General features: G+C 37.4%; 1 protein-coding gene across 10 annotated transcripts in view; it reads left to right on the top strand.

Moving 5' to 3' along the window:
- IL15 (interleukin 15) overlaps window positions 1-26,587 on the top strand; it is a 93,891-nt gene that overhangs the window by 41,288 nt on the left and 26,016 nt on the right. The window contains exon 1 of one of the 10 annotated variants that reach the window (XM_043485710.1): window positions 13,175-13,197. The exons of the other annotated variants lie outside the window; for them this stretch is intronic. The gene's annotated coding sequence lies outside the window, so the exon portion shown is untranslated. Of the gene's footprint in view, window positions 1-13,174; window positions 13,198-26,587 lie in introns of those variants that run through there. 10 annotated transcript variants of the gene reach the window in all.

Genomic DNA, 26,587 nt, shown 5'->3' with positions numbered 1-26,587 from the left:
ATCTTCCCAACCCAGAGATCAGACCCACATCTCTTACATCTCCTGCATTGGCAGACTGGTTCTTTACCCCTATTGCCACCTGGGAAGCCCAAAATTAATATGCACTTTAAAAAAAATTGGTTAGAATTTAACATAATAGTTTCTGAAAATCCTTAAGTTCATAATTCTAAGGAAATTAATGTAAAGTTTGGCTTACATTTGGTTTATGAGAGCATCATGGTTAATGACAGAACAAAACAGCACATAATTGTAGCTAGCTGCATTTGGCATCAAGGATTGGGGATTATTTATGTTTTAACTACAGGATTAAAGGGTGTTATAATCTTTTAAAATTGACCAAAATAAATGCATTATAAAAAGCATTTAATAAAACAACTTGAGTTCTTTAATTCTATCTAAATTAACCAAAATCAATGGCACAATTTAAAGAAGCCTCTTAAACTAGCTAAAATTAATGAGTCCATTTATTCCCTCAATTCAAGTAGATCACAAGAGAATAATTATATTTTCCTGACTGAATTTTATTGATCTTAAGTTTAACCAAGGCATTTTGCTTCTTACAACAGATTTCTAGAGAGATTCAATCTCATCCCATTAGGACCAAGACATTATTTTATTTGTTTTCTTTAACATGATACCTTATTTCAGATAAACTTTTGAAGTTTACAAAGAGTATTGATTTCTTATAGATGCAGAATTCAGGTTACAGAAAGTAGTTTTAGATAAATTCAATATTGTGTTTAGTTTTAGGTACTAAGTTTTAAGAAAAATATTGATATATTAGGTTTTACTTACAAGGAGACAATCAGGAATATAAGCTATCTATTATAAACTCAAGTGAAAAACACTTAGCAAAGAGACTTTGGATGGGCTATGCATGGGGGTGGGTCCATGTATATCGATTTCTTAAAATATTTATGAGTAGAGGAAGTAACGGGTTGATTCATCCATCCATTTATCCATGATTTATCCATCCACCCAACCATCCATCCATCCAACCTTTTAAAAATTTCCTTCTTTATGTTTGTCATCTTGCATGTACTTGAGATTCAAAGATGAGTAAGACATACCTCACCTAAAGAAGATCACAGACTAGTGAGGATATTCAGTTTTGTGGGCACAGTTTTAGCTAAGTTAACTAATCAGCCTTTGTTTTCTCTTCTTTAAGTCTGGATATTAATAATAAGTAGTTCATCAGGTTATAGTTAGGGGAAAAATTAGGTTGTGATAAGTACTACAAAGTGCTGTAGAAAGTTAGATGATTTAACATTATAGGCTGAGATTTATTGACTAGAGATTACTAACTCATATTTTCTAAATCTTATCATTTAGAAATTTGTATATGGTGGATCAGTTATCTATTGTTAGGTAATAACAAATTATCCAAAATTTTTGGACTTAAAGCCACAGTGCTTATTTCTTACAATTCTGCTTGTTGACTGGTCAGTTTCTGTTAGTCTTGTCTGGACTTATCCAAGATTCCTCACTCACATGTCTGGGCCCTTGGGGCTAGCTGTGATCTGAGTTTTTGTCTCTATATGTTTATTTCATTTAGCAGTCTAGCTGGATTTTCTTTCATGACAGTGGAAACATTCAAAGATGGAGAAAACAGAGAGGCATGGCTTCCTACAAACCTAACCCTGGAAATTCCTTTTTATTTTTGCCAATCTTCTCAACCTCAGCAAGTTATAGAGATAGGGCTAGTCCAGGTTAATGGGACAGAAAAGAGATTCCATCCCTCTATGGAAGGAGACGTGACATCACATTGCACAAAGGCATAGGGATGAAGGGTTGTTGTGGCCATCTTTGCAATATGGTGAGTTTTCATTTCACCTTTGATAAAATCTTTCTATATACAGAGACTGACAGTTGTATTTTTTTATTTTGGTAATCATTACTAGTAAATAATTATGTGAAATAAGATAAAGGAAATATTGCAGCTTCTTCTGACTTATGCATTCATTATGAGTAAAGGTTCTATCTGTATATGAGTAAAATCTACTAATTTGAATTTTACATCCCATTAGTTGATCTTCGGTGGTTTAACAATAGAAATAAATCCTACCTCTTACTAGCTGTCATTTTTATTACTTCATAACAAAAAGATAAATATATTTTAATTCAATTTTCCTTTTATTTCAGTGTATAACCAAGGCTTAGAGATAATAGAGTGGAGATGGGGAGCAATTTTGTTTTATTTTTTAATCTAGTAGTTTTAATGGCTTCCCCAATGACTCAGTGGGTAAAAAAATCTTCCTGCAATGAAGGAGACTGGGTTTGACCCCTGGGTTGGGCAGATCACCTGGAGATGGGAATGGTAACCCACTCCTGTATTCTTGCCTGAAAAATCCCGTTGGACAGAGGAATCTAGTGGGCTATAGCCTGAAGGGTCACAAAGAGTCAGACGTGACTGAGCAACTGAGCAGAGCTGAGTAATTTTAATGTCATTTCTAGTTGTTTAGTCTCCTTACTTTTTAAAAATTTTAACTGAAGGATAATTGCTTTGCAATGTAGTATTGGTTTCTGCCATACATCAACATGAATCAGCCATGGGTATGCATACTTCCCTCTCTGTTGAACCTCCCTCCCACCTCCCATCCCATCCTACCCCTCTTATGATCCTGTGTATTTCTGCATTTTCTTTTGTAATCTCTCCTTTTTTATTCCTAATTTTGTTGATTAGAGTCTTCTCCCTTTGTTTGTTTGTTTGTTTGTTTTTTATTCCTTTGAGTCTGGCTAATGGTTTGTCAATTTTGTATATCTTCTCAAGGAACCAGCTTTTAGTTTTATTGATCTTTGCTATTGTTTCTTTCATTTCTTTTTCAGTTATTTCTGCTCTTACCTTTATGATTTCTTTCCTTCCACTAACTTTGGAGTTCTTTTGTTCTTCTTTTTTCCACCTGCTTTAGGTGTAAGGTTAGGTTATCTATCTGATGTTTTTCTTGTTTCTTGAGGTTGGATTGTATTGCTATAAACTTCCTTCATAGAAACGGGTTTTGCTGCATCCCGTAGGTTTTGAATCGTTGTGTTTCCATTATCATTTGTTTCTAGAAATTTTTTTATTTCCCATTTTATTTTTTCAGTAACCTGTTGGCTATTTAGAAATGCATTGGTTAATCTCAGTGTGTTTGTATTTTATATATATATATATATTTTTTTTTTTTCCCCCTATAATCGATATCTAGTCTCATAATGTTGTGGTCAGAAAAGATGCTTGATTTGACTTCAGTTTTCTTAAATTTACCAAGGCTTGATTTGTGACCCAAGATGTGATCTATCCTAGAGAATGTTCTGTGTGCACCTGAGAAGAAAATGTGTTCTTCTGTGTTTGGATGGAATGTCCTGAAGATACCAATTAGATCTAATTAGGTGGAGTATGTCATTTAAGGCTTGTGTTTCTCTGTTTTCTGTTTTGATGATCTGTCCATTGGTATAAGTGGGGTGTTAAAGTTCCCTACTATTATTGTGTTACTGTCTGTTTCCCCTTTTACGTCTGTTAGAGTTTGCCTTATGTATTGAGATGCTTATATGTTTGGTTCATAAATGTTTACAATTGTTATGTCTTCTCCTTGTACTGATCCCTTGATCATTATGTAATATCTTTCCTTATCTCTTATAATATTCTTTATTTTAAGGTATATTTTGTCTAATGTGAGATTTGCTACTTTGGCTTTCTTTTGATTTTCATTTGCATGGAATATCTCTTTCCATCCTCTCACTTTCAGTTTGTATGTGTCTCTAGGTCTGAAGTGTGTCTCTTGCAGACAGCAAATATATATGTCTTGTTTTTGTATCCATTCAGGTAGTGTGTGTCTTTTGGTTGGACCATTTAATCCATTTACACTTAAAGTAATTATTGATATATATGTTCCTATTGGCAGTGAAAACAAATTATATATATTGATTATAGTCTCTCATGATAGGTAATGTCTTTTAATTTTCTTGAAGATGAACACAATTTCTTATCTTCTGACTTTTAAATATTCTGCTGCTTTTGGATAGAATGTTTGTGTATGTCTGTTAGGTCAGATGACTGACCTAACATGTAGTTTAAATCAAGGGTTTCCTTATTGATTTTTTTTGTCTGGATGATCTATCCATTGATATCATTGGGATGTTAAGTCCTTTGCTATTATTGTATTTTTTTTTCCTTTTCTCCCATTGGGTATATTAATATTTGCTTTATGTATTTAGGTGCTCCTATATTGGTGCATAAATATTTACAAATGTTTTATCTTCTTGTCAGATTGACCCTTTGTCACTGTCTAAAGTCGTTTCCTTAACTCATGTCCATTTGTGTCATATGTATATAATATTTTGCTGTCATCCTAATAGCAGTCTCATAGATTCACTTTCTTTTTAATCTTATTATACAGTTTATCCTCTTTCAAAGTATTCTGGTTTCTTTCTAACTTTATTACATGGTTTATCTTCCTTCAGAGTACTCTCATTTCTTATCCTATTCCTAATATTCTACCATAATTAATTTTCTGCTCTTTTCTCTCAAGCCACATTTCCACTTTCATAGCTATGCATTATTTTGACTAGTGAAACCATTTAAGCAAGTTGAGCATTCACAAGGCACTTAATCTTTCCTGTTTGGGTCCTGGAATTGAGACAGTTTTGCTAAAATTGATATTAGCCTTGCACAGGTTTCAGGTAATTCTTCAGTTGTTCTTTATTGTAATAGTGAATCAGAACCTAGAGCACTTGTGACTTTATTTATCAGGATTCTAATCTTGTTTACAGAGAAGGCAATGGCAACCTACTCCAGTACTCTTGCCTGGAAAATCCCATGGATGGAGGAGCCTGGTGGCCTGCAGTCCATGGGGTCGCTAAGAGTCAGACATGACTGAGCGGCTTCACTTTCACTTTTCACTTTCATGCATTGGAGAAGGACATGGCAACCCACTCCAGTGTTCTTGCCTGGAGAATCCCAGGGACGGGGGAACCTGATGGGCTGCCGTCTATGGGATCGCACAGAGTCGGACACGACTGAAATGACTTAGCAGCAGCAGCAGCAATCTTGTTTAAAGATATCTTTTTAAAAAAATTATTATTTTTTATGTTCAACTGAATTGAAACATGTATAAGATGAAAATACAAATTAGCCAAAATGATTTTCAAATATACTTTGTGAATCATCTGATTAATTTAATGTGCTATCTCACATGACGTTTCATTTTAATTACACGAACCTGTTAAGTCTGTTTAAGGTATTGAGGACCTTGGCAGAAATAATAGCCAAACAATTTTGCAGAGGATTTCAGAATGGTTGACTTCCAAAATGTGACAGATATCTTTGAAATTTCATAAAATAAAATATTTAAAAGTATAGTAATTGCTTCTTAAATTCTTATTGCATGTTAATTACCTTGCTAGGTTTATTGTGTGCGTCATCTCTGTACTCCTCATTACAACTTCTTATGATTTATTTTGTCGTCTTTGTTTTTTACAAGCTTTGGGAGGTAAGTAAATTGCCCTTTGCCGTATAACAAATCATTACAAACTTAGTGATTTAAAATAATATCCATTAATTATATCACAGTTAGGTAGATCAGAAGTCCAGACAAGCTTGACTGGGTATTTTACTCAGGGTCTCACAAGGTAGAAATTGAGGTGTTTTCCAGGCTGGGCTTTTATGTGGAGGCTTTAAAACTCCAAAAACATCCATTGCCAAGCATAATTCAGCATAATTCATTGTGAGCATAATTCAGTTCCTGTGGTTGTACAAGTGAGGCTGTCAGCCCTTGCTGGCTGTCAGCAGGGGCTACATACTAGTCCTAAAAGCCACCAGTATTCCTTCTTACATGACTCCTTTCATCGTGATACCAGCAAAGGCATGTGTAGTCCTTCTCATGACTTGAATCTCTCTGGCTTCCCTTTGTGCCACCATCCAGAAAAAGTTCTGAGCTCATGTGATTAAATTAGTTGTCCTCCTTGCCCTCTTCCCCTCATATAATCTCCCTGTTAAGGTCAACTGTGCCATATAACATCACATAACATCTCCATATAACAGGGGTAATACCTCATCATATACACATTTTAAGGTAGGATTTGGTAGGGGGGCAGAGTGAGGTGTATAATTTTGCTTGCCATGACCTGTTCCTCAAAATAGTAATTGACTGAGTTGGAGTGCAAGCCTGGATTTGGTTGAACTACAGAACTTTGTCCCCATAGCACATTCATCAGAGGGCCTGATTTTATACACGGGCATTATGGGAACCAACATTATTGCTACATAGCCAGACTGTGTTGGTTCTACATACTGCTGTGAAAATACTGCATTCGAGGGTGCCAGGACAAGCTTTACATGAGCACTGGTCCTGTAAAATAGGACATCCAGATGGTCAAGGGTAACATAAATTAGGTTTTGTTATGCTCTGCATATTTCCGTGATTTGCACTGAACGTCAGTTTAAGCCACCCTATTGTATTTCAAGCTGTGGTTTCTGCTTGCACCCTGTCTCCCCTCTGTCTATCTTATAAATGCACTTTAAAGACTTGATTAACTGAGTCAAACTCATTTTAGTTTCTTTCGGAAATCAGAGTGCAATTGTAGTTTTTCTTTTTTATTCATATTCTTTTCAGAGGTAATTGAATTGAATGACTATAATTCTTTTAAGAGTGTGCTAGGGGAACTGCAAAAACTATAAAGTCAATGAAGAAAATTCCCACTCTTGAAGATACCAAGCTACCATTAACTAGAGACCACATGGAGTAGAATATTTGATCTGGTGCACACACACACATATATAGCACATAGTGTTATAATGAATATATGATATATACTACTTAGGCTATTGAGCGTAACTTTTTCTGAGAGTACAATTGATTTCTTTGTTGACTGCTTTTGAATCTTGTTTTTTCTCCCCATTAAGACAATGACAGAATCTATTTTCCCCTCAAGATTTAGAGGTTGGACCCAGCCTCACAGTTGTGGGAACCGGATCGGTTGTATTAGGAACAGTGTAGTTTATGTGTGAAATAGTGTGCATTCTGGATTTCCATAATAATTATTATTTACTCAATAATTAAGTAATTTGGGACAAGTCAGTAGACATCTCTGAACCTCATTGTCCCAACTATAAATTGAACAACATACTTTGGCTAGTTTCCAAGTTGCTAGAGATTTTTCATGTATTTTGGTTTGACGACCTAGAGTTTGTTGGATCTCAACAAAACATATGAATAAAATTTACAGATGAATGTGTGTGACTATTTCTTTTAAATTTAATTAGGTCCCATTTGTTTATTTTTATTTCCATTTCTGTAGGAGGTGGGTGTGTGACTATTATAATAATAAAATTGTTTGGAATGTGCATGGGGCCTGCCATACTTAATCAAGTTATAGGATTGTTTTTCTTTCTTCACACAGTGAAACTCTTTCTTAGCTGCCAGTTTTGCATGCTCTGCTCTTCTCAAGTGTTTCATTTTCTCTTCTTTTTTTGCCTTTTCTCCATTTCACCAGACATATCTTTTACACTGATTATTTTATTATTTGGTCACAAGCTAGGCATGATTATTCTTACTTTGATGAGACATCCATATTCCTGCTATCTAGGATAAATTACCAAAATATTGAGACAACAGGCATCATAATAGCAGACCAGAGCCAGAATAGTTATCACACATTGTCTTAGCAAAGTTGTTTTTGTCTTTCTTTGTGAAATATGTTGTATGAAATACTGATGTCATTCTGAAGGGCTCTCCCCCAAATTGATGGCCCAAGTCATAGCATCCACAGGATGTTTTAAACTGTTAAAGAAAATTAAGTGAACGGTTAAATTAGAAACAGGGTCTGAGCTATAACTTCTCTCCCTAGAGGGGAGGATATTATGAGCGACATGCATCTAGGGAATGATTTTTCTGGTAATAAAGTTTGGAAAATAGCAACCCAAACAGAACAAAACCGTTCATGCCATTCAGTATGTAGGGAACAAAAGGGCTTTTCACAATGCAAGAACCTTTACTACTGTGTGTTTGCAGCAATGCCTTCGTGCAAGGGGAAACAGCTGTTTATCTGTTTTTCTTTGGGTTTATTTTCTTTTTACTCTGCCATTCTGTCAGCGCGTGTCTTCATAAAGCTGTAGGATTCTGATAGGAAAACTAGTGAGTCCATGTGCTTTGGAAGCCAATGTGTTGATTTTCTAGCTTGATAACAATATTTTATTATAGCTAGAGGGAGCGTGTGACTACAATCGTTAGAGGCAGGAAGCCTAATGCCACCAATATCATGTCCGGAGTGAGCTATCTCCTGTGTTTTATGTGCCTCACTCTACTGAATGAATATTGTATCACTGCTTTTATTTTTTGTTCTTTGAGTATCAGAGACTTGTCAGATGGTTCTCTTTCTGTCACATACTTGATGGAAAGTAAAGCTTCCTGCATGGAGATGGCTTTACAATTTGGCTGTAAAGGAAATCTCATAAAAGTTGATTGGAAATTGTCTTTATGAGTTCTGCCCTCTGTGTTATTAAAAAGTTCATAACTCAGTGCTGTGTTTGCCCAGTGTATTTGGACACATCCTTCATCTGATCACCTTCTTCTGACAAAATATCTGTCCTGCCTTTCTTTGGGGGCTCAATAGTCTTGCTCCACTCAGCCTTGCTATACATTAGAATCAAGCTTTTGGAGTGCTTTCCTTGGCTATTTGCACTGTCAAGGATCGAATATCATTTATGTTCAGTAATTCACCTCTTTTATTACTCTAGGCATAACTCCTAAGAAGTGCTTCAGACCAGGGAATCATCCCTGAGCATTAATTAAACATCTTGGAGAGGTTGTTTTTATTTGTTCTTCATTGAAATGAGTGTACTTTAATGCCAGTTTTTCCTTATTAAAATTTCTCATTCTCCACTTACCCTTTGTGGTTACGTCACCTGGCTATGTATCCTTACTGGCTGACTTTTCTGGTACTCAGCTCAGTAACACCTTCCCAATAATTCTGTGACTCTAAGTGGTCTTGTTTTACCTTAATTAAGCCAAGCCTGAGAGAATGCCTGTTTCTCTCACTGTGCATTTTCCTTCTTTCCCCAGAATACCGCTTGATTCTTACTCAGAACTCTTACGTGAGATGCACTGTGAAACACGGTGCCTTTCTTTCTTCTGTTTTCTTAAGAGTTGGCATGTCTAATTAACCTGAGTAAAAAGAAGAAGACATTTTTTTAAAGGGTTAATAGAAGTCATAGTAATCTTTTCTTTGCCTGGAAACAGGTTGTCCAGCATCCCAGTGGAATTTAACAATACAGATATTTCTTCACATTTTCCTTTAAAAAAAAATCAAAGGGTAGGTGGCAGTCTAGAGGGTCTATTTCCTTGTGCCTTAATGACCCATGGTAGCCCAGATGTTGAAATGCTCTAAGTGGGGAAAGAATTTTCTTTCATCATCTGTTCTGCTAATGGTGTTTATTTGATGTAAATATTCAGTTCAAGCATGATAATGGGTGCCTGAAGGAATCAAAGTGAAAAAACAAGATTTTTAACATATTTTTCATTCCCGTATAATTTATGTTTTATGTATTTCTGTTGGAAACTGAGAAAGCTTTTTTTTTTTTTTTCCAAAGGCAATTACTCTGCATGGCCTTTTACCCTATTATGGGACTTTCTTTTCAGATAATAATCCACAGACTCTTCAGGAGCTCAAGTTAAGTCATTAGTTGCTTGATAAGAGATCATTAGTGCAGAGCTTAATCTCCATTGGTTGTATGAAACTCCATGACATCAAGTGATCCATTTTGTTGTTTCTGAGACCAAGAATTACTGTTTTCTCTTGGCATCATACAGATTGTGTATTTCAATAGAATTCACAAATTTACAGCTCATGTTGAAGTAATTTATGCTGAAGACTAATTTCTCTATACAGTTGTTCAATTTTTTTAAACAATTTTTTCCACTGCTGCTTTCTGAACTTTTGTTCCGAACTCTTCTTAAATTTTTTTGGACATGCATCTAGAATGCAGAATCTTTGTTCCCCCACCAGGGATAGAACCCATGCACCCTGCAGTGGAAATACAGAATCTGAACCACCAGACCACCAGGGAAGTCCCCAAATTTTTTTTATTAAGAAAGAAAGAAAGAAAGTGAAGTCACTTAGTCATGTCCAACTCTTTGCGACCCCATGGACTGTAGCCCACCAGGCTCCTCCATCCAGGGGATTCTCCAGGCAAGAATACTGAAGTGGGTTGCCATTTCCTTCTCCAGGGGATCTTCCTGACCCAGGGATCAAACCTGGGTCTCCCTCATTGCAGGCAGATGCTTTAACCTCTGAGCCACCAGGGAAGCCAACGTTAAGATATGTTAGATTTATTTGAACAGTATGTTCTACTACAGAGATTATTAATGTCAATGCTTTGTTCTTTTAATGTACTTTCTTCCTTCAGGGATAGTTTGTGATATACTGTGAGTGTTTTCTCTTTTCTATATTTATTTCTTTAGTTTTACTTTTTGGCTGTACTGGGTCTTCGTTGCTCTCTGTGGGCTTTCTCTAGTTGTGGTGATCAGGGGCTACTCTTCATTTAGGTGCGTGGGCTTCTTATTGCTGTGGCTTCTCTTTCGTGGAACACAGTCTCTGGGCACTTGGGCTCGGTAGTTGCAGCTTGTGGGCTCTAGAGCACAGGCTCAGTGGTTGTGGCAAGGGCTTATTTGCTCCGTGGCATATAGAATCTTCCTGAACCAGGGACTGAACCTGTGTGCCCTGCATTGGCAGGTGGGTTCTTATCCAGTGGGCTACCAGGGAAGTCCATTGTGAGTTTTTTCTGAACATTTATTAATGTTAACAATAAAGAAGGTTCAACTATTATCTTTCTATGTAGGTGACTACAATAATAATATCCAGCTTTGCTCTCCTTCTCTATACTTTCTTCTTAAATTCAGATCCATAAGAAATGTTAACAACTAGGTGAACTTGGCTTAATGAAATCTGAATTTTCTGTCAAGTCTAACCTTGGAAAATATTGATAAATGAATTCCACAAAAATTTTGATTTTATCTAATTACAAGTTTTTCCCCATCAAACTTTTGATCAAAACCATTTAAGGTATAGGGTACTAGCTAGAATTTTCCATCAGGAAGTCAGTGCTATATAGCTCCCCATAGCTACAGTACACTTACATAATAAATAGTCACATCAAAGAGTATATAAGGTTGATAGAAGCGGAGATTTTATCAGATTCTATGAAATGGGAAAGATGTGTGTGTGTGCACATGGCGTGCACATACACACACATACACACATGCACATAGATAGACACACAATGGCAAGCCAACACTGGGAAGTTCCCTGGACAGTTAAGGAATAGTGAGAGATGCCGTGATGTCATAGATAAAGGGTAGGAACCTGGCATAAATTGTTTAGCAACTTATGGCTCACCTTTATCCTATCAATATATTAGGACAGCATTCTCAACTTTACTTCCACTTTCAGTCTTTGGAATAATATTTGTTTGCCAGTGGAGAAGGTGGTGCTGAAAGGGAAGAATGAGGTTTTTGGCTGGAGAGGGGGGAGGTTCAAAATGCAGAAACACCATGAATACTTGATAAATCTAATGATGTATATATATATTATGTATATTACGGGAGACGACAGTCACAACCCAGATGAAAGTACCTATTGGGCATATGTGCTGGGGAGGCTGGAAAATTTTATGCTGGGATCTCAACTAGTTATGACCCAGTCCTCTATTTACCCATATAATAATTAACATGTGAGTTCAGCATACCATCAACTACAAATCAACAGTCTCTCTTTTCCTGGAAAAAAGGATGATTGTTGATGACCAGGAAACGAAAGCTAATTTTTTTAAAGTAGAAGAGCTATCACTCAGATTAAGGTAATAGTTTGTCTAATAAGTAAACACTTGGTTGAGTATCATACTAGCTGATGTTAAAAAATGATGATTTTTTTTCTCTTCAGTTATGGATTTCATTACTAATTCTTGTAAAGTATAATTGTTAGGTAACTTCACTGTCTAAGAATCTGAAGTTGTATTCTGTTGTCCAGAACAAATATCTGATTCTTCACCGCGACTTGGAAGGTCATATCCAGTCTCATTCCAGTTCACCTATTCAAATGTATTTCCTTTGCCTTCCTTCATCACTTACCAGTTGGTGACTCCTCTTAAGTTTTCTCATCCTTGGATGGTATAATTTATGCTGGGTCTATATTAGCTAGAATAGCCTTCTTCCTATTTAAATTATATTCACTCTTCAGTACTAACCTCAATTGCCCCCCCATCCAAAAACCTCCATTTGCAGCAGCCTTTATCCTGTCTTATTTATTATTCATTTATTCATGTATTCACAATCCACAAATACTTGTTGAGTACTGCCTATGCTACAGGTACTCTCCTCACCTAAACATGAATTTTTATTGCATGTAGAGTTATATCCAAGTAGTTATACTGAGTTTGTAGTTTAATGTTTATTTTACTTCTGCTCTAAACCTGAACCCACAACAATTATGTCTTTTTTTAAAAAAGGAAATTGTGAAATAGTGTCAGACATGACCAGGCAAAGAATTACAAGGATGGTCTGTGTCTTCTGTTGGCTGTTTAGCTCTTGGGTAATTGAAATCAGTGAACATTTATTAAACTTCCATCGTGTTAACTGCAACTTTAGGCACTGTAGGAGATAAACAAATGTGTTTTATGTATGTGTTATGTATATGCATTTAAAAAAAATCACTTTGCAGAGCCAACAATCTAGAAAAAAGGTATTCTGAAACCTCTAGAGGATTTAATGTTTTAGCTTCAGATGATTTCATCCAAATTTTTGGATATGTGTTTATATTCATTTTTTTGAAGAGAGAGTGCATAGCTTTTAAGATGTTAAAGGTGTCATTGATCATTTGAAAAAAAAAAAAAAGATTAAAGAGCTCATGTTTTCAATTTGTATAAAACAAGCACCCAACTAAAGAACAGAAACCTTGGAAGAACAACAATACTCTAAGCTGGGTTTCTGTCTGCATACACTCAGATTTCCTCTTTCATGTGATAATGATTCTTAATGTTGTCTATAGAGAGAATAGAAGGAAAAGTTATTCTTTTCTCTGGCAGAGTAGATTGAATTTTTTTTTTTCTTTTTCTTTTTGGTCAATGGTTGAGGAAGTATTCCTTTACCTTCAGAATGCATTACCAGAAGTCGTGCATTTTTAACCTCCTCCAAGGCTTCATACTCAGGCAGTCCCTCTTGTTTGGAGGTAAGGCTCAGTGAAGTTCAGATTTTGGGTTTCACTTGGCCTGATTTCAGACAGCCAGTGCCTCTCCGGTGGGTCCAGCCTGGGCACTTCCTCACTGCTCCTCTTGACTCCTCATCCCCACCCTTGTGGGAAGGTTCAACTGTGAGAAGAGGGGAAAAACTCAATAGTTCAGTTCAGTCGCTCAGTCTTGTCTGACTCTTTGTGACCCCATGGACTGCAGCACGCCAGGCTTCCTTGGCCGTCACCAACTCCCGGAGTTTACTCAAACTCATGTGCATTGAGTCGGTGATGCTATCCAACCATCTCATTCTCTGTCGTCCCCTTCTCCTCCTGCCTTCAATCTTCCCCAGCATCAGGGTCTTTACCAATGAGTTAGTTCTTCACATCAGGTGGCGAAAGTATTGGAGTTTCAGCTTCAGCATCAGTCCTTCCAATGAATATTCAGGACTGATTTCCTTTAGGATGTACTGGTTGGATCTCCTTGCAGTCCAGGGGATTCTCAAGAGTCATCTCCAACACTATAGTTCAAAAGCATCAATTCTTCAGCACTCAGCTTTCTTTATAGTCAGACTCTCATATCCATATATGACTCTGGAAAAACCATCGCTTTGACTAGATGGACTTTTGTTGGTCAAGTAATGTCTCTGCTTTTTAATATGCTGTCTAGGTTGGTCATAACTTTTCTTCCAAGGAGCAAGTGTCTTTTAATTTCATGGCTGCAGTCACCATCTGCAGTGATTTTAGAGCCCCCAAAATAATAAAGTCTGTCACTGTTTCCACTGTTTTCCCATCTATTTGCCATGAAGTGATGGGACCAGATGCCGTGATCTTCATTTTCTAAATGTTGAGTTTTAAGCCAGCTTTTTCACTCTGCTCTTTCACTTTCATCAAGAGACTCTTTAGTTCTTCGCTTTCTGCCATAAGGGTGGTGTCATCTGCATATCTGAGGTTATTGATATTTCTCCCAGCAATCTTGATTCCAGCTTGTGCTTCATCCAGCCCAGTGTTTCTCATGATGTACTCTGAATATAAGTTAAATAAGCAGGGTGACAATATACAGCCTTGATGTACTCCTTTCCCGGTTTGGAACCAGTCTGTTGTTCCATGTCCAGTTCTAACTGTTGCTTCATTAGCACATATATAAATAGAGTATCTGGGTTTCCTAGATGGCACTAGTGGTAAAGAACTCTCCTGCTAGTGCAGGAGACATGAGAGACATGGGTTTGATCCCTGGGTCTGGAAGATCCCCTGGAGGAGGGCATGGCAATGCACTTCAATATTCTTCCCTGGAGAATCCCAAGGACAGAGGAGCCTGGCAGACTACAGTCCTTAGGGTAGAAAAGAGTCAGACATGACTGAAGGAGCTTAGCACGCATATACACAAATAGGATATCTATATAAAGAAGCTGAAAGCCCTGAGAAACCAAGGCACCACATTTGGTATTCGGGTCCTTGAGAGTCATGGATAAGGTTTGGATTCCCCATGAGTTCTGCTGGGGTTAGGTTGTCGTTGGAGTCAAGGTAGATTGAGGGGCGTGCTGGCAGCCTGCCTGCTGATAGGACCTGCTGTTAACCTGAGATGACGACTAGGAGGTAGAATGTGACTCAAGGCTGGGGTCACCCTCCATGCCTCTGCTACAGGGCTGGGGCTGTTCCTTCCCTGCTGTGTAAGATAGGAGCATTGAACTTCAGAGCTGCTAATTACATGATAAATCTACCTCCTTCTAAGTGCTCAGAAAGTTAGAACTTAGCCATTATTATTTAGTCTTTTGTCCCAAATAATGTTTCAGTCAGTCTCTGGGAATTTTACAATGAATGTCTTTTTAAAATCTTATGTATTACTTTAAATTTTCCAGAGTAATTCTCTTTCTCCACTTTATGCCAAACAGGGTGGGATTCCAGGTGACCTAACCTTTTACTAAAACAGATTTTAAAATGGCTTGTTCCAAGGAACATTTATGTTTAAAACGTCACTATCATATTAAGATCAAATCACATGGAGATAAAAGTGCTGTATTTCCTTCATTCTTAAGAATCATCTGTTAGTATATAGGAATGCAAGGGATTTCTGTGTGTTAATTTTATATCCTGCAACTTTACTATATTCATTGATTAGTTCTAGTAATTTTCTCGTAGAGTCTTTAGGGTTTTCTATGTAGAGGATCATGTCATCTGCAAACAGTGAGAGTTTCACTTCTTCTTTTCCTATCTGGATTCCTTTTACTTCTTTTTCTGCTCTGATTGCTGTGGCCAAAATTTCCAACACTATGTTGAATAGTAGTGGTGAGAGTGGGCACCCTTGTCTTGTTCCTGATTTCAGGGGAAATGCTTTCAATTTTTCACCATTGAGGGTGATGCTTGCTGTGGGTTTGTCATATATAGCTTTTATTATGTTGAGGTATGTTCCTTCTATTCCTGCTTTTTGGAGAGTTTTAATCATAAATGAGTGTTGAATTTTGTCAAAGGCTTTCTCTGCATCTATTGAGATAATCATATGGTTTTTATCTTTCAATTTGTTAATGTGGTGTATTACATTGATTGATTTGCGGATATTGAAGAATCCTTGCATTCCTGGGATAAAGCCCACTTGGTCGTGGTGTATGATTTTTTTAATATGTTGTTGGATTCTGTTTGCTAGAATTTTGTTAAGGATTTTTGCATCTATGTTCATCAGTGATATTGGCCTGTAGTTTTTCTTTTTTTGTGGCATCTTTGTCCGGTTTTGGAATTAGGGTGATGGTGGCCTCATAGAATGAGTTTGAAAGAGAAATTAAGGAAACAATACCATTCACCATTGCAACAAAAAGAATAAAATACTTAGGAGTATATCTACCTAAAGAAACAAAAGACCTATACATAGAAAACTATAAAACACTGATGAAAGAAATCAAAGAGGACACAAACAGATGGAGAAACATACCGTGTTCATGGATTGGAAGAATCAATATTGTCAAAATGGCTATTCTACCCAAAGCAATCTATAGATTCAATGCAATCCCTATCAAGCTACCAACGGTATTTTTCACAGAACTAGACCAAAGAATTTCACAATTTGTATGGAAATACAAAAAACCTCGAATAGCCAAAGTAATCTTGAGAAAGAAGAATGGAACTGGAGGAATCAACCTGCCTGACTTCAGACTCTACTACAAAGCCACAGTCATCAAGACAGTGTGGTACTGGCACAAAGACAGAAATATAGATCAATGGAACAGAATAGAAAGCCCAGAGATAAATCCACGAACCTATGGACACCTTATCTTTGACAAAGGAGGCAAGGATATACAATGGAAAAAAGACAACCTCTTTAACAAGTGGTGCTGGGAAAACTGGTCAACCACTTGTAAAAGAATGAAACTAGAACACTTTCTAACACCATACACAAAAATAAACTCAAAAATGGATTAAAGATCTAAATGTAAGACCAGAAACTATAAAACTCCTAGAGGAGAACATAGGCAAAACACTCTCCGACATAAATCACAGCAAGATCCTCTATGACCCACCTCCCAGAATATTGGAAATAAAAGCAAAACTAAACAAATGGGACCTAATGAAACTTAAAAGCTTTGCACTACAAAGGAAACTATAAGTAAGGTGAAAAGACAGCCCTCAGATTGGGAGAAATAATAGCAAATGAAGAAACAGACAAAGGATTAATCTCAAAAATATACAAGCAACTCCTGCAGCTCAATTCCAGAAAAATAAATGACCCAATCAAAAAATGGGCCAAAGAACTAAACAGACATTTCTCCAAAGAAGACATACAGATGGCTACAAACACATGAAAAGATGCTCAACATCACTCATTATCAGAGAAATGCAAATCAAAACCACAATGAGGTACCATTACACGCCAGTCAGGATGGCTGCTATCCAAAAGTCTACAAGCAATAAATGCTGGAGAGGGTGTGGAGAAAAGGGAACCCTCTTACACTGTTGGTGGGAATGCAAAACTAGTACAGCCGCTATGGAAAACAGTGTGGAGATTCCTTAAAAAACTGGAAATAGAACTGCCATATGACCCAGCAATACCACTTCTGGGCATACACACTGATGAAACCAGATCTGAAAGAGACACGTGCACCCCAATGTTCATCGCAGCACTGTTTATAATAGCCAGGACATGGAAGCAACCTAGATGCCCATCAGCAGATGAATGGATAAGGAAGCTGTGGTACATATACACCATGGAATATTACTCAGCCGTTAAAAAGAATTCATTTGAATCAGTTCTAATGAGATGGATGAAACTGGAGCCCCTTATACAGAGTGAAGTAAGCCAGAAAGATAAAGAACATTACAGCATACTAACACATATATATGGAATTTAGAAAGATGGTAACGATAACCCTATATGCAAAACAGAAAAAGAGACACAGAAATACAGAACAGACTTTTGAACTCTGTGGGAGAAGGTGAGGGTGGGATGTTTCAAAAGAACAGCATGTATACTATCTATGGTGAAACAGATCACCAGCCCAGGTGGGATGCATGAGACAAGTGCTCGGGCCTGGTGCACTGGGAAGACCCAGAGGAATCGGGTGGAGAGGGAGGTGGGAGGGGGGATCGGGATGGGAATAAGTGTAAATCTATGGCTGATTCATATCAATGTATGACAAAACCCACTGAAATGTTGTGAAGTAATTAGCCTCCAACTAATAAAAAAATTAAAAAAAAAAATGATAAAAAAAAAAAGAATCATCTGCAGCGGATGCCGTGCTGTGGCTGTATTTTCCTTAAGGAATGATGATTTTGCTGTTCCGATGGTTGGGAGTGCCCCTTGCTGGATAGTCCTCTCTGGGAGAACCTCTCGTTGCCCAGGTCACAGCCACTCCCGGGGCATTGTGCACCCAGTGTTCTTTGCAGAGAGGGGAGTGTTACAAAAGCCCCGTTTTCTGCAAGTTCAACAACATCAAGGGCCAGCTTCAGTGCTCCACAGAGCCCAGAGAGAGACAGGGCCTTACTGGGCTTTATTTCTCCTTCCCTACCCCATAGGGAGCGATCCCAAAGACACTTCTCAATATACATCCTGCACGTAAATCTGTTTCAGAGTCTCCTTCCCAGAGAACCTGCCTTGAGGAGCCGTCATTTTCTTTAAGAAGCACCTATCTTTTTTTTTTTTTTTTTTTAAGAAGCACCTATCTTTTTACTGTCAGCTTTTCTAGAGATGAGATTAGAGATCATTTATAAGATGGGACCCTATTTCAGAAATGTTTGAATTGAAAAATTGTGCTTTTTACATTCAAACAAATTGTGCTGAGTCCACAGGAGAGCTGTAATTGCTGGCTGTCTGATCATGTTTTTGTTGTTCAGTTGCTAAGTTGCATCCAACTCTTTTGTGACCCCATGGACTAGCCTGCAAGCCTCCTCTGTCCATGGAATTTCTCAGATAAGAATACTGAGTGGGTTGCCATTTCCTCCTCCAGGGTATCTTCTCTACCCAGAGACTGGACCTACATCTTCTGCATTAGCAGGGGAGTTTTTTACCACTGAGCCACCAGGAAAGCCCAGGATCATGTTGTGGTGGTTGTTTAGTCACTCAGTCATGTCCTATTCTTTGCGATCCCATGGACTACAGCACACCAGGCTTCCCTGTCCATCACCATCTCCCGGAGCTTGCTCAAACTCATGTCCATTGAGTTGGTGATGCCATCCAACCATTTTATCCTCTGTCATCCCCTTCTCCTCCTGCCTTCAATCTTTCCCAGCATCAGGATATTTTCTAATGAGTCAGCTCTTTGCATGAGGTGGCCAAAGTATTGGAGCTTCAGCTTCAGCATCAGTCCTTCCAATGAATATTCAGGATTGATTTCCTGTAGGATTGACTTGTTGAATCTCCTTGCAGTCCAAGGGACTCTCAAGAGTCATCAGTTCTTTGGCACTCAACCTTCTTTATGGTCCAACTCTCACATCCATATATGACTACTGGAAAAACCAGAGCTTTGACTATATGGATCTTTGTTTGCAAAGTAATGTCTCTGCTTTTTATTTATTTATATATATATATATATATATATATATATATATATATATATATATATATATTCTGTCTAAGTTGGTCATAGCTTTTCTTCCAAGGAGAAAGCGCCTTTTAATTTCACGGCTGCAGTCACCATCTGCAGTGATTTTGGAACCCAAGTGAATAAAGTCTGTCACTGTTTCCATTCTCCCATGATCATGTTAGGTGTGACCAATAACCCCAAGCAATTAGAAGCCTTTCATCAAAGCTATTATCTGAAGAAAGTTTAATGATTATTTTTCCCATTTCTCACTGCAGTTTTCTCTTTATATGCTCTCCTTGCTTGATCTGAACTCATGGTTTTAAGCCCATGCGTTATATCTTCATCCCTGCCGTGTCTTAAGATTCTAATTTGCATATTAATCTGTCTGCCAAACCATCATCTTTGCTATCCCTCCACCCTCCCAGACTTCACCACTGAGTGAATCATCTTCCCCTCCAGCCAACCCTGTCTTATTTCCAGTCTCAATTAGCAGCCCTACTACTCTGACATTCCAAACCCCAAACCACTGAGTCATTCTAGCCTCTTTCCACTTTTTCCCTCCACATACCTGGCAGTCAATGCAACCTGCCAATTTTTCTGGGAAATGTTACTCCAATAAGTAACACTGTTACTACTTTGGAATTCCTATTACTACTTCTTCAAACATGAACTGTGTACTATAGTACATGAACTATGTACTGTAATTATGTTTGATTTGTTTTGCTACCTTCAGTCTTTCTTCCTTTAAATATACTGTCTTCAGGGTGGTCAAGATATCTAAATGAAATGTAAATTTTGATTGTGCCTTGCACTTCTGAACACAGTGAACAGCAAGTTCTATCAAGCAAGGTTTTCTATGACAACTCATTTATCATTGATCATACCACTTTCATACCACTTTTGGGCTTCCCTTGTGGCCCAGCTGGTTAAGAATCTGCCTGCAACAGGGAGGCCTGGGTCTGATCTCTGGATTGGGAAGATCCCCTGGAGAAGGGAAAGGCTACCCACTCCAGTATTCTGGCCTGGAGAATTCCGTGGGGGCTCAAAGAGTCAACTGAGCCACTTTCACTTATACCACTTTTACTCCCTTTCTCCAACTTGATGTACTGGTAACATTGAAGTGCTTGGAGTTTACCTGAATGCTTCATAATATTTCTTGCCTCCATGCCTTCCCCCATTATTTTCCTCTGCTTTCCAAGCAGAGGAAACTTTGACTAACTTTAATAGGCTAACTTTAATCACCCTTTAAGGTAATCAATTTTTGTCATTTCCACTAGGATGCTTTCTCTACCTACAGACCTGTGATATCCAAGCTGGTTTAGCATTTACAGTATTGGGCTTCCTTAATGGCTCAGCGGTAAAGAATCTCCTTGCCAATGCAAAAGATATGATTTTGACCCCTAGGTCAGGAAGATCGCCTGGAGAAGGAAATGGCAACCCACTTCAGTATTCTTGCCTGGAGAATCCCATGGACAGAGGAGCCTGGCGGGCTACAGTTCGTGGGGTTGCAAAAGAGTCAGGCATGACTTCGTGACTAAACAACAACAAGGAAAGTATGTTTGCTTTCTGTAATTTCTTCACCGACAGGGACTGTGGTTTTTCACCTTTGTAACCCTAGTGCCAAGCACAGAGAATGCTCAGTAAATGTCTGGTGAACCGCACTGGAGCGTGAAGACAACAGCTCTCTGGTTCCCTTTATATTTACTTATTTAAAGAGTCTGCCTGCAATGCAGGAGGCCTGGGTTCTATCCCTGGGTCGGAAAGATCCCCTGAAGACGGGAATGGCAACCCACTCTGGTATTCTTCCCTGGGAGAGCCCACAGCAGAGAAGCCATGCAGGCTGCAGTCTTTGGAGCTGCAAAGAGTCAGACATGACTGAGTGACTAACACATACCTTATAGCTTATTTAGTATATTACCAACATTCCCATTATTCTTTTTGTGGTCTTTGTCCTGAAATCCAGCTCTCGCTCTCTTCCTAACATCTTGATAAAACTGGATACTTAACAGTTGTGAAACTTAATCTTTTCAAAACTGAACTCCTGAGTTTTCTCTTAGATCATCTCTCCCCGTCTCCCTAAGTTTAATAAACAGTAAACTGGCTCTGGCCATTTCAGGCCCAAATCTTTGATGTCATCCTTGACACTTCTCTTTCTTTTATACCGAACATCCAATTCAGCAGATAGTCCTGTATCTTCCAACTATATATTCTCTCTCTCCATTACTGTTATCTTGGATTACTGTAGCAATATTCCAAACATTTCCCCAAGCCTGTGCTTGCCCAGATTCTTTCTCAATACGGTAGCCAGAGTGTAGCTTTAAAAATCTAAACCAGTTTACATCCTTCTTGTGCTCAATATGTTTCAAATGGATTTTCCAATGAAAGCTCAAGTCCTTCCCCAAGTCCATACCTCTTGCCAATGCCCCCTACTCTCGTCTCACCTGACCTCCTGAATTTCTGGCTGAATTAGAGCCTCTTTGGGACTTCCCTGGTGGTCCAGTGGTTAAGACTCCATGCTCCCACTGCAGGGGGGTAGGGGTACAGGTTCGAGCCCTGGTCTGGGAATTAAAATCCCACACGCCATGCAGCAAGGTCAAAAGAATTAAAAATAGAGCCTCCTTGCCTTTCCCAGCAAGCTTTTGCCGTATAAGGGTCTCTTGTTACTTCTGCCTGGAAAACTGTTTCTTCAGACACTGACTCACTCTCTTCCTTTAGAACTTTGCTTCAATTTAATGTCACCTTATTAGTGAGGCCTTTCTTGTCCATCTTTTGTAAAATAGAGGTTAACTTCACAAGTACTGTATTTATTGTTTTCCATGGTAATTTTGTTTTGTCAGTCATACTTTATAATTGCTCCTTTAACTTTAATTCCTGATTTCCTGGGTTATTTCTTTTCTTTTCTTTTTTCAGTGCTGTGTCCTTAGAATAATGACTGACACATAGTAGGGGCTTAATATATTTTTGATGAATGTGTGAGTGAATGAAGGAACCAGGAATAAACTCCAGTTATGTTTCTGCTTACCATGTGTAATGTTGGGCTTAACTTCTCTGAGTTTTAACTTCTCTGAGTTTTACTCCCTTCCTCTGTGAAGTGAGACTGGTAATAATGGTGCCTGCCATATTTTTCTCAAAGGTTGTTGATGAGATGCCAATGTAATGTTCATAGATGATGTTGTGAGTCCTTCCTATGCCTGTGCACAATATAAACTTTAATCTTCACAGTAATCTTCACAATGATCATAAGAGGTTTGTTCTATGATCATTTCCATTTTGATGATTTTGGGAGGAAAAAAAAGAACTAAGGCATGTCTTGAAGTCACCTAGAGAGTAAATGAGAGGATTCAAACCCATATAGTTGTGAGCACGTCAGTGTTGACTGGCAGCCCTGAATATGTGTCTCCTTATTCAGTGCCTGTACTTTGAAAATGACCCCAGATAGGAATCTTACAGGTTCGTATTAGACACTGTTTTTCAGTTGGATCTTATTTTGACATTTTAAAGATTTTGTGCTGAATTTTGTCAAATTGTTTTTTCCATCTACAAAGGCAACCATATGACTTTTCTCTTTTTATCTGTTAATATAGTAAATACACAACTAAGGGCTTCCCAGGTGGCACCCTGGGAAAGAACCCATGGTCAAGAATCCGTCTGCCAACTCAGGAAACATAAGAGACACAGGTTCAATCCCCGGGTCGGGTGGATACACTGGAGGAGGGCATGGCAACCCATTCAAGTATTCTTACCTGGAGAATCCCACAGAGAGGAGCCAGGCTGGCAACAGTCCAGAGGGTTGCAAAAAGTCAGACATGACTGAAGCAACTTAGCACGCATGCATACACACAAGTAAACTTCCTGATGCTGACCATCTTTTTAAGAACAAAGTTATTTAATTTTATTCTGTTAACACTCTACTTAGTAAAATTTAATATTTTGGAAATTAGTATCTGTTCCTATAAGAGATTGCTATATGATTTTCTTTTCTGGGTTATCATTACATAGTTTTGATGTTAGATTTTGGTGCCCATAAATTAGAATAATACTGTAATTACCATAAGGATTTGTAAATTTCATGAATTTTTGGTAAAAACCTTCATAAAGAATTCAGAGTCTTTTATTACATGTCTGTGTTAGTCGCTCAGTAATGTCCAACTCTGTAATCCCATTGACTGTAGCCCACCAGGCTCCTCTGTCAATTGGATTCTGCAGGCAAGAATGCTGGGGTTGCCATTTCCTTCTTAAGGGGATCTTCCCAAGCTAGAGATTGAACCCAGATCTCCTGCATTGCAGGTAGATTCCTTACCATCTGAGCCACCAGGAAGCCCCTTTTATTACATATATTTTGACTAATCTTTAATTAGGTTTTCCTTATTTTCATGAGTCCATTTTGATAATTTTCTAGAAAGTCAGTGTTCAAATAGATTTGCATGAACATATAATTTACAAAAATTATACTACTAATGGCCTTTTTGTGTTTTAATACATATATATATAATCTGACATTTTGCTTTATAGTTTTGATCGGATTTATTTTTCAAAAATACGTCTCTTAGTTATACTAATTAACTTTTTCTACTTTATTACTCTTTTTATCTTTAGTAACACTTAATTCTCCTCTTAAAATTATTTTATAGATTCTTGAGATTATAATAATAAATATTTCAATATAATACTATATATTGATATATATATATACTATATACTATATATATAATACTAAATAATAAAGTATTTCAATCTAATTATTTTCTGTGAGAGTCTATAAAATTCTATATGTTATGCTTTTGCCATAATGTTTTTTTAATGATGTGTAATTTTCAAATTGATTTTCTTTTATACCAGCTCTATTTAAAAGGGTAATTTACATTCTCAAGTGTATAATTTTTTTATTTTCTATTTTTTACTGCTTTTTAATTCTACAATATTGATATTATTTTAATTCAATATTATTCAATTCAATCATCAAATATTACTGATATTATTGATTTGTGATTATAGCAGGCATATAGAATCTGATTTCAGATTTTCATGTAATTTTTTTTGAGACATTAGGTTTAGTGCTTTGATGCTTTAGGCATATGTCATAAACAGCCTCTTAGGGATGTCCCATGTGTTTATTTTTTATGTGCTATGTCTATGAGGTAGAATGTTTCATCTATCTATAGTTAATCTAATATACATATACACTACATAAAACATTGTTCATTGTATTTTAAAATTTACCACAGGCAGTGGTGTGCTAGAGCCAGCTCTAATTGGTTTGTGAGAGGCAATGGTTAAATATGCAGAAATTTTATGAACCAGTTATTAAAACACTATGACTTGAAGTATGGTGAGGTACTTTCATAACAGAAACTGGCAAATACTACAAGATGATGATGGTGGTGGTGGTGGTGTTTTGAGAATTAGCTAACTTGCATACCCAAACCACAGCCCTACTCATTTTTATGTTTATATTTCTAGCAGAGTTTAAGATTTTTAAATAACTCCTTGTTTTTCTATTAGATTTTCCTTTATATAATTTGAAGCTATATTGTTATATATTTGAAACTATAGTCTTAGAAGCATAAAGCTTCATGGTTATTATATCCTCTTACAGATTGTAACTTTCATCCATATCCATTATCTTTCTATTGCTTAGAATTCTAATTGAATTTCTGTCTTGAATTCTAATTTTATGGTATTATTATTACTATACTCATATTTGCTTAGCATATCTTTTCTTGTACTTTTATTTTCAAGCTTTTTGTAACATTTCATTTATGTTACATTTTTTACAGGTACCGTATTAAAAAAACATTATCTGTTATCTTTCTGCCTCTCATTTTTAAAACCCAGTCCAAGTGTCTTTTAAGTGTCTTTTAGTAATCAAATGTAGTTTTTAATCACACCTTTTCAGGTATGGGTGAATGTACTTGTATATTTAGATTTACTACTCCTACATTACTTTTTATATGTGAACTTCTTATTGTGATTTCTTTGTTTAATTTTCTCCTCTTATGCTTACCATAACCTTTTAGTTTGCTTTGGTTTTCTTTACCTCATTTTACTTTATTTTATTTTTAAGCTTGAAAATTATTATATATCCAGGATTCTTTTTTCTGTATTGAACTTTTGATTTCTGCAATTAATCATCATGAATGTGCTGCCTATTCACCAAATAAAGTAATAGTCTTAGCATGAGTTTTCCTCTTCTTTTCTCATAATATTTACCACATGGAATCTATCTGTGATTTTCCTTCCACGCTGCTATCTGGAAAAGTTGGTCATAACTTTCCTTCCAAGGAGTAAGCATCTTTTAATTTCATGGCTACAGTCACCATCCACAGTGATTTTGGAGCCCCAAAAAATAAAGTCTGACACTGTTTCCACTGTCTCCCCATCTATTTCCCATGAGGTGATGGGACCAGATGACATGATCTTAGTTTTCTGAGTGTTAAGCTTTAAGCCAACTTTTTCACTCTCCTCTTTCACTTTCATCAAGAGGCTTTTTAGTTCTCTTCACTCTCTGCCATAAGGGTGGTATCATCTGCATATCTGAGGTTATTAATATTTCTCCCGGCAATCTTGATTCTAGCTTGTGCTTCTTCCAGCCCAGCATTTCTCATGAGGTACTCTGCATAGAATATAAATAAGCAGGGTGACAATATACAGCCTTGACGTACTCCTTTTCCGATTTGGAACCAGTCTGTTGTTCTATGTCCAGTTCTAACTGTTGCTTCCTGACCTGCATACAGGTTTCTCAACCTAGATAGCATATTAAAAAGCAGAGACATTACTTTGCCAACAAAGGTCCGTCTGGTCAAGGCTATGGTTTTTCCAGTGGTCATGTATGGATGTGCGAGTTGCACTGTGGAGAAAGCTGAGTGCTGAAAAATTGATGCTTTTGAACTGTGGTGTTGGAGAAGACTCTTGAGAGTCCCTTGGACTGCAAGGAGATCCAACCAGTCCATCCTAAAGGAGATCAGTCCTGGGTGTTCATTGGAAGGAGTGATGCTGAAGCTGAAACTCCAATACTTTGGCCACCTCGTGTGAAGAGTTGACTCATTGGAGAAGACCCTGATGCTGGGAGGGATTGGGGGCAGGAGGAGAAGGGGGCGATAGAGGATGAGATGGCTGGATGGCATCACTGACTCAATGGACATGAGTTTGAATAAACTCCGGGAGTTGGTGATGGACAGGGAGGCCTGGTGTGCTGCGATTCATGGGGTCGCAAAGAGTCAGACAAGGCTGGGCGACTGAACTGAACTGAACTGATACAGTTGTCAAAACTCTGCATATCATATACCTAAAATGGGTATGTTTTATCACCTTGAAATTATATCAGTAAAATTGATTTTAAAAGTACAGTGGGAAATGTCAGAAAGAACCCAAAATCATTAGCAAGA

This window comes from Cervus canadensis, chromosome 1, assembly GCF_019320065.1.
Source record: "Cervus canadensis isolate Bull #8, Minnesota chromosome 1, ASM1932006v1, whole genome shotgun sequence".
Lineage (NCBI taxonomy): Eukaryota > Metazoa > Chordata > Mammalia > Artiodactyla > Cervidae > Cervus > Cervus canadensis.
This window is presented reverse-complemented; position numbering and strand designations above follow the sequence as displayed.